At 35.2% G+C, this 7,197-nt stretch overlaps 1 long non-coding RNA gene across 1 annotated transcript; it reads right to left on the bottom strand.

Annotated features, from left to right (window-relative positions):
• Window positions 1-400: 400 nt before the first annotated feature.
• Window positions 401-5,544, bottom strand: LOC122435896. Its single transcript, XR_006267727.1, has 3 exons — window positions 5,384-5,544; window positions 1,446-1,463; window positions 401-428 (listed from the first exon to the last, which is right to left on the bottom strand). It is a non-coding gene; the product is annotated as an uncharacterized LOC122435896 (long non-coding RNA).
• Window positions 5,545-7,197: the final 1,653 nt, after the last annotated feature.

The raw sequence follows: 7,197 nt of genomic DNA, 5'->3' as shown, positions 1-7,197 counted from the left end.
TATGTGTTGACTCATTAGTGGATGTGATTGGTTCTATATCTGTCCATTTTACAACCTACAATAAAAAAGGGGGGTTAGGTATATAAGCCCAGTAAGTGTGATCAATCAGGTCAGCCTGAGCGGGGGAAGCAAAAGCAAGCAAAGCAAGCATAGCGAAGAAAAATATTTTTAGGATTCTGAGGCATTCCCTGTTGAGAAATCAGGTTTTTAGTTTAGTTAGTAAGGGTTTTTATCTGTCCCCAAGTAGGGAGATCATAAGGTCGATGACGTCGAGTGCGGCATTTTTTGGAAATTTTTAATGTCGCCATGGCTTACATTGGTATTCTTTCTTCCTGGGTTTTTTGCTGTTTCATCTCTAGTCTGAATGCTGGGGGCCCCCTTAGGTTGAATCTTCTGAAGAGGAAGTCATGTGAGCTCGTTGGATCCATCTGGAGAAATAGAAGCATATCCTTTCCCTGTAAGATTAGTTTCTTAGATTTCTATTGATTAGTTAACCTGTCTTGATATCAAATGGGCAAAGGAAAGGAGGTGTCCTATAATGTTTAAAAACTTCTTTTTTTGTTTGTTTGTTTTTTGCTTTTGTCAAAACATCTCTTTTTGGTAAGTTTAAAAACTTTAAAACAAATAAGGCTATATTAACAATAGTTATAAAAAGAGAGGAAAGCGATAATGATGAAAACATTCTTAGGAAATATTTCAGTCTAAAAGAGAAAAAAAAATCATTCAGAAATCTGTTTGGGACTGGTATTTGGCTGTGGTTTGTGTTATTTGGGGCAAAGGATTAGGAGTAACCATTCAAATATTTTTTCCTAAGTGAAATTATTGAAAAGGTGATGCAGAACAGCTTGACAAATGAAATGTTGCTCACATCCAAATATATTTGACCTTGTCCTTGAAAAAGAAATGCAGCTTAGCAAATGTTGAATCTCACTGTTTAGTGTGTTAAAGAGGATGATTACACTTCCAAGACAGACCTGAAAAGAAGGCAAACATTCCACATTTCTGATATTCTTAGGAACAAATAATCCATTTGGGAAATGGTGTTTTTTTTTTTTTTTTAATGCCGTTTTTGCCCTGCTTTAAGAATCTTACAGATTGGGAACAGAAATAAAGTCACACCAACAATAGTTATAGGCTTAAAGACTACACTACACCAGAATCTAGTAAAGTTTGCTCTGGACAAGGAAGACGAAAGTGTTTCTGTGTATTTTCTCTTATTTAATTTTTTATTTGCAGCTACAGTGTGTAATGTGTTTGTCCAATCATGTCTTGTGTTTGTGGACTATAAGGAATGTCTGCAATCTGTTTAATAGAGAATGAATGTAAAAACTGTTTGAACTGCTTAGAAATATAGGCAGAGTCATTGTCTGTTTTTATAGAATTAGGTGTTCTCATTATCGTGAAGTAAGTTGATAGGTAGGTTATAACATGTTGTGTAGTCTTACCTTAGAGAGGTGTTGCCCCTAGAAAAGAAGAATTTGTATTGATCGAGACATGTAAGAAGGAAGAGGAAGAAAGTTCAGGACAATGAGTTACATCAATTTGCCATAAAATTTTTCTTCATTTGTTATAAGCCTTTTTAAAATTCCAGCACTAAATATCTTTAAAAGTTAAAAGGCCAAAACAAAGTATGATAACATAACAAACAAATGTAATGTTTATTTCAAATAAACATACCATACTTTGTGGTTTTCATTGTGATCCACCCAAGCATTTCAGCTGTATTTTTTAATATATTTGTAGTCTGAATGTATCTGTTGACCAAAGTTAATTTTGTTAAATATTGTTTTCTCAGAATTTTTCTCTTGTTTTTAATTTGGTTTAATTTGGAAAAAGAACATTTGCTGTAGCTAGAACAACAATGAAAAACTAGTCTAGTAAAGCTTATGTAAATACCACTTTATTTTATAATGTTTATAATGTTTCAACAATTAAAAAAAATATTTTTGTATTCATCATTTTATTTGCCATTTCTTATATCTTTCTATTAAAAGCATATATTTTACTTTTCTATAGCAACCATGAAATGTCTTGTATGTTAGCATTTTATAGACCATTGAACATATTTCTCAAATCATATTATATATATATCCATTCATATATAAATATATATTTATATTCATTAACAGCTCAAAATCTCTTCAGCTCTTCTGCAAGAAAAACCCCTTTTAAGAGTAAGCCAATGTTCAGCAATTAACGCTTCAAAATCCTACTTCATTTGGAAATGACTCAGCCATTCAACAATCTTCTACTACTTAGTTCAGCACAACTCTAGAAACCTAAGTCACTCCAATCCCAAGAGACGGCTCCAGATTATAGATAATAGATCATTCTATCAAAAATACAATTATTTCTAAGAGCTTATCTAAAAGTTTTTATCTCATCTATATATTTGTGTGTATATATATATATACATATATATATATATATATAAAGAGTTACCTTTTTGTTGACAAACTTAGTTTACCTTAAACCAAGGCATAATAAAAGTATTATATAATGTTGATGACTCAAGACATGTCCCAACTAGATTAACAAATAATTATATTTAAATCACATTCATATTTAAATAAACATTATACCCAACATTGAACACCCTTCAGTTCATGTAAAGCTGAATCCAAATAGAGCTCATTAATTCCACACTATCCAAAAACAAAGACATACACTGAGACATAGATAATTTTAGATACATAGGCATAGTTCTCTGTTTGAAATTTAAAATATCCTTTTGTTTTATTTATTTTGAGCTCCACCAATTTGTTAATGGCTGGAGTCCTAGAGAGAGTGGGCTGTGTATCCCAAGGACATGATAAGAGTTAACTTAAGGTTTTTTCTTAGGCCTATTTTTGTTTCCCAGGCAGAACTGGAGCTCAAAAAAAATTTTTTTAACAAGTTAACCTTTTCCTAACTGCACGTGCAAGAAGAACCGGTTTTGCAATTTCAAAAAAGATTTTATTTTCATCAGTTTTCTCCAGAGTCTAAAGAATATCATAGCCATTCAGTGTCAAAAATATAATTTTTCCTTTTTGTAGCTATAGTATATTATTAATGATATATGCATGAGGGAATTGCTGTCACATAGGAAGTAAAGCCTTGGCTACAAAATTTTGACAAATACTAGGACTGTTATGGAGACGGCAATGGCATCCTATTTCAGTACTCTTGTCTGGAGAATCCTAGGGACGGGGGAGCTTGGCGGGCTGACATCCATGGGGTCGCATGGAGTAGGACATGACCGAAGTGACTTAGCAGCAGCAGTAGCAGGACTTTTAAGCATACCTTGAGGTAACATAGTCTACTGAAATCTTTTATGAGGCCCGATATAATTAGGATAAGAGAGAGAGAAAGTGAATCTCTCCTGGTCTAAAGGGTGTAAAGGTATATTTAAAAAGCAACCTTGTGAATCAGTAATAATAATGTGCCAATTTTGAGGAATAGTAATAGGTGATGGGATCTCTGTTTGCAATGTACCCATAGGTTTCATAAAACAATTAACATTTCTAAACTCTGTTAAGAGACACCATTTGTTATGTTTCTTTTTTATAACAAAAATAGAGTTCCAAAAAGAGCAAGATTCTTCAATATGTTTCAATTTTAATTGTGTGTTTATAAGTTCTTTAGTAGCTTGTAATTTTTCTTTCATAAGGGGCCATGTTTTATCCAAATAGGCTCATAATTTTTCTTAGTTATTTTAATAATTGTTTTGTTTGTTAAATGAGCAGTGGCCCCTAGGAAAAATGTGGAATGTATATCTGAGTTTGCCATTGTATAAGTAAGTCCCTTCCTATTAGATTAAAGGGTACATTTATCACATAAGGTTTTAATGTTGCAGGTTGGCCTTCTGGTCCCTCACGTGAGTATATTTGAACACTTTGATAAACTTCTTGTACTTTAGTTTGAGAAATTCTTGCAATTTGGCAAGAGACCTTTTGCACAGGCCAAGATTTGGGCCATAAATGTTTGGAAATAATAGTAATAACAGATCCAGTGTCGAGGAGACCAGAAAATCTTCTACCATTAATTTTGATATTTATATTTGGTCGGGCATACTCAGATACTAATGATGTCCACAAAGATTGTTTTTGATCTGTACTGTCAAACCCATCTGTCCATACATTATTAGAGGAATTAATAGAAATGTAAGGTAAAAGAAGTAATTGAGCAACTTTATCCCCCTTTTTGAATTGCCATAGAATCTGAGATGACATCAGAATTTGAATCTCTCCTTTATAATCTGAATCAATTATTTCAGGGTGAACAGTAATTCCTTTAGAAGTCAGACTAGATTGGCCAAGCAAAAGACCAAAAGTTTGTGGGGGCAGGGGTCCAAAAAGTCCGGTAGGCACTCTAGTAGGGACTGTTTGAGGGTAAAGGAAAAAATGATTTAGGGCTGGTATATCGACGGCAGCACTGCCGGATGTTGAGGGTTTGAGGGAAAAGATAGAATTTGTTCCTGTTTGGAGTTTCCTGGAATAGGTTTTCCATCAAGATCAAATTTAAATTTACAACTTTTGGCCCAGTGCATTTTTCTATGGCAGCAAGGGCAAATTTTTTGGTATTTTATTAGCCTTCTTAGGGCAGTCCCTTTTTAAATGATTTTTATCTCCACAATTAAAGCATCCTTCATTTTCCTTTTTAAAGGTAGTAGCCATTACCTCAATCAGCATTTTCATCTTTTGAGTTTCTGATCCTAGATTGCAATAAGCTTTTAAATAATCAATAATAATTTTAGTCTCACAAATTGCAGCTATAGCTCTTTGACATTTCTGATTTGCATTCTCATAAGCAAGTAATTTCTCTAGCTGTTTTTTGGTTTCTTCTCCGATTACAGTACGGGAAATAGCAGCTTCTAATCTAGTTTAAAAATTAGCATAACTTTTCATTAGGTTCCAACAAATGAGAGACTTTTGGAGTTGTGACTGTTGGCAGAGGAGAAGCATTTGGAGGAGCCAGGGCAGGGCTAGTAAGAAAATTTTGAGATTTTTTTGTATTGTTTTAATTGGGGCTTTTGTAAAGTTTAATCATTTAATTTATGTTTATGTAGTAAGTGTTCTGTCTGTTGCTGAATATTGGAAGGGCTAGAATGTACCTTGAAATGGCAGAATTACAGCTTTAATAAGAGCCCATAGGGGCTAGAGATCAATTGGAATATTTTTTCCTTGTTTGGCTGCTCATTTAACATTTTCTTTGACCTGGAGCCAAATTTCTATATCAAAACTGCATTTATCAGGAAACTAAGGATTATGTTCAACTACTGTTTGAAGGCAAGCCTCTATTCATTGCTGTGAAGCCAGAAGTCCCTGAAATTTAAACAAATGGTGAAATAAAGTAGAAAAATAATGGGGCTGGCCAGCCGTTTGACCCATGCCTTAGTACTTACCGACCTCAATAGGTCCCTGAGTCACTCCGCCCGATATGCCATGTATACCAGTGTCCTTGTTCCTTGGCGCCATTTGTTGGGGTCCTTTAATGGACCGGAACCTTGTGCTACGGAGTCGACGATAAGAAAGTGAAAGAGAGAAAGAGAGAGAGAGAGAGAGACAAAAAAGACCCACGGACCTAAGCTCTGATGGAGCAAAGGTGCTTTAATGATTTTTCTATGAGTATATATAGGCTGCAGTACAAGAAACTTCTTTCGGGAATGATAGAGATCAGAAAACCAAATGTACAGCAACCGTTACCAAGGGAACAAGGGGTAATGTTAGTCACAAGGTCAGGAGACAATCCATATCTCAAGAAAGGGGAAGGAGACTAAGCTGTTTTGTCCTAAGGAGAATGTTTACTAAAAGAGACTCATGCTTGCCTCACACAATGACCTCAGTCCCTGGGAGCAGCATGCTGTTCCACTTGAAGAGGGACAAAGGACTCATGAGAGACAGCATGTAGGAATCCTCCCGTCAAACATTCCCTGACATTTTACAACTATATTAATAACCACATAAAATTAATTATGGTTTCATTTGTCACTTGTTTTTATTCTGACTCTAATTTTACTTGGTTTGAATTTAAATTCCTTGATCACTGTAGATGTGTATTTTCTGAAACAGTTTTTTTACCCTAGCATGTAAATAGTGATTTGTCTCATCATTTGTCTCATATCCTCTGTTCATGGGATTTCCCTACTTTTCTGCAGGAGTAGGGTGCCATTTCCTTCTCCAGGGGTTCTTCTCGACCCAGGAATTGAACCCACATTTACTGCATTGGCAAGTGGGTTCTTTAACACTGAGCCACCAGGGAAGCCGTCTCATCCTAGAATACTTAAGATAGGATTTCTTTTCTATAAAATTTTGTAAAAGTTGCTCAATTGTCTTTCCTATACAAAAAATAATTAGATAAATTAATGTTTGTATAATTGTTAACTGGTCAAATTATAGAGTGCTCTTACAACCTACCCATACTTTTATTCAGTTCAGTTCAGTCACTCAATTGTGTCCGACTCTTTGTGACCCCGTGAACCGCAGCTTGCCAGGCCACCCTGTCCATCACCAACTCATGGGGTTTACCCAAACTCATGTCCGTTGAGTTAGTGATGCCATCCAACCATCTCATCCTCTGTCATTCCCTTCTCCTCCCACCCTCAATCCTTCCCAACATCAGGGTCTTTTCAAATGAGTTAACTCTTTGCATCAGGTGGCCAAAGTATTGGAGTTTCAGCTTCAGCATCAGTCCTTCCAATGAACACCCAGGATTTATTGCCTTTAGGATGGGCTGGTTGGATTTCCTTGCAGTCCAAAGGACCCTCAAGAGTCTTCTCCAACACCACAATTCAAAAGCATCAATTTTTTGGTGCTCAGCTTTCTTTATAGTCCAACTCTCACATCCATACATGACTACATACATTTATATGTTGTAACAATTTAGATGCATACCATTAATATATGAGAACATGTGCCTCATTGCACCCTAACTGATATTAATTTAGGGGGAGTCATTTTGGAATTTTTCAGTTTTTCAACAATTATTATTAATTTTTAAAACTTCTTTGGTCAATTTTGCATTTCCCGTAAACCTATATATTCCATCAAGAATATATACTTTGTTAGCATAATTCTGTATGCATAGAGCTTCCCAGGTGGCACTAGTGGTAAAGAACCTGGCTGCTAATACAGGAGACTTAAGAGACACAGATTCAATTCCTGGGTTAGGAAGAAGCCCTGGAGAGTGTATGGCAACCCACTCCAGTAATTTTGCCTG

The sequence above is a fragment of the Cervus canadensis genome, chromosome X, assembly GCF_019320065.1.
Source record: "Cervus canadensis isolate Bull #8, Minnesota chromosome X, ASM1932006v1, whole genome shotgun sequence".
In the NCBI taxonomy this organism is placed as follows: domain Eukaryota; kingdom Metazoa; phylum Chordata; class Mammalia; order Artiodactyla; family Cervidae; genus Cervus; species Cervus canadensis.
This window is presented reverse-complemented; position numbering and strand designations above follow the sequence as displayed.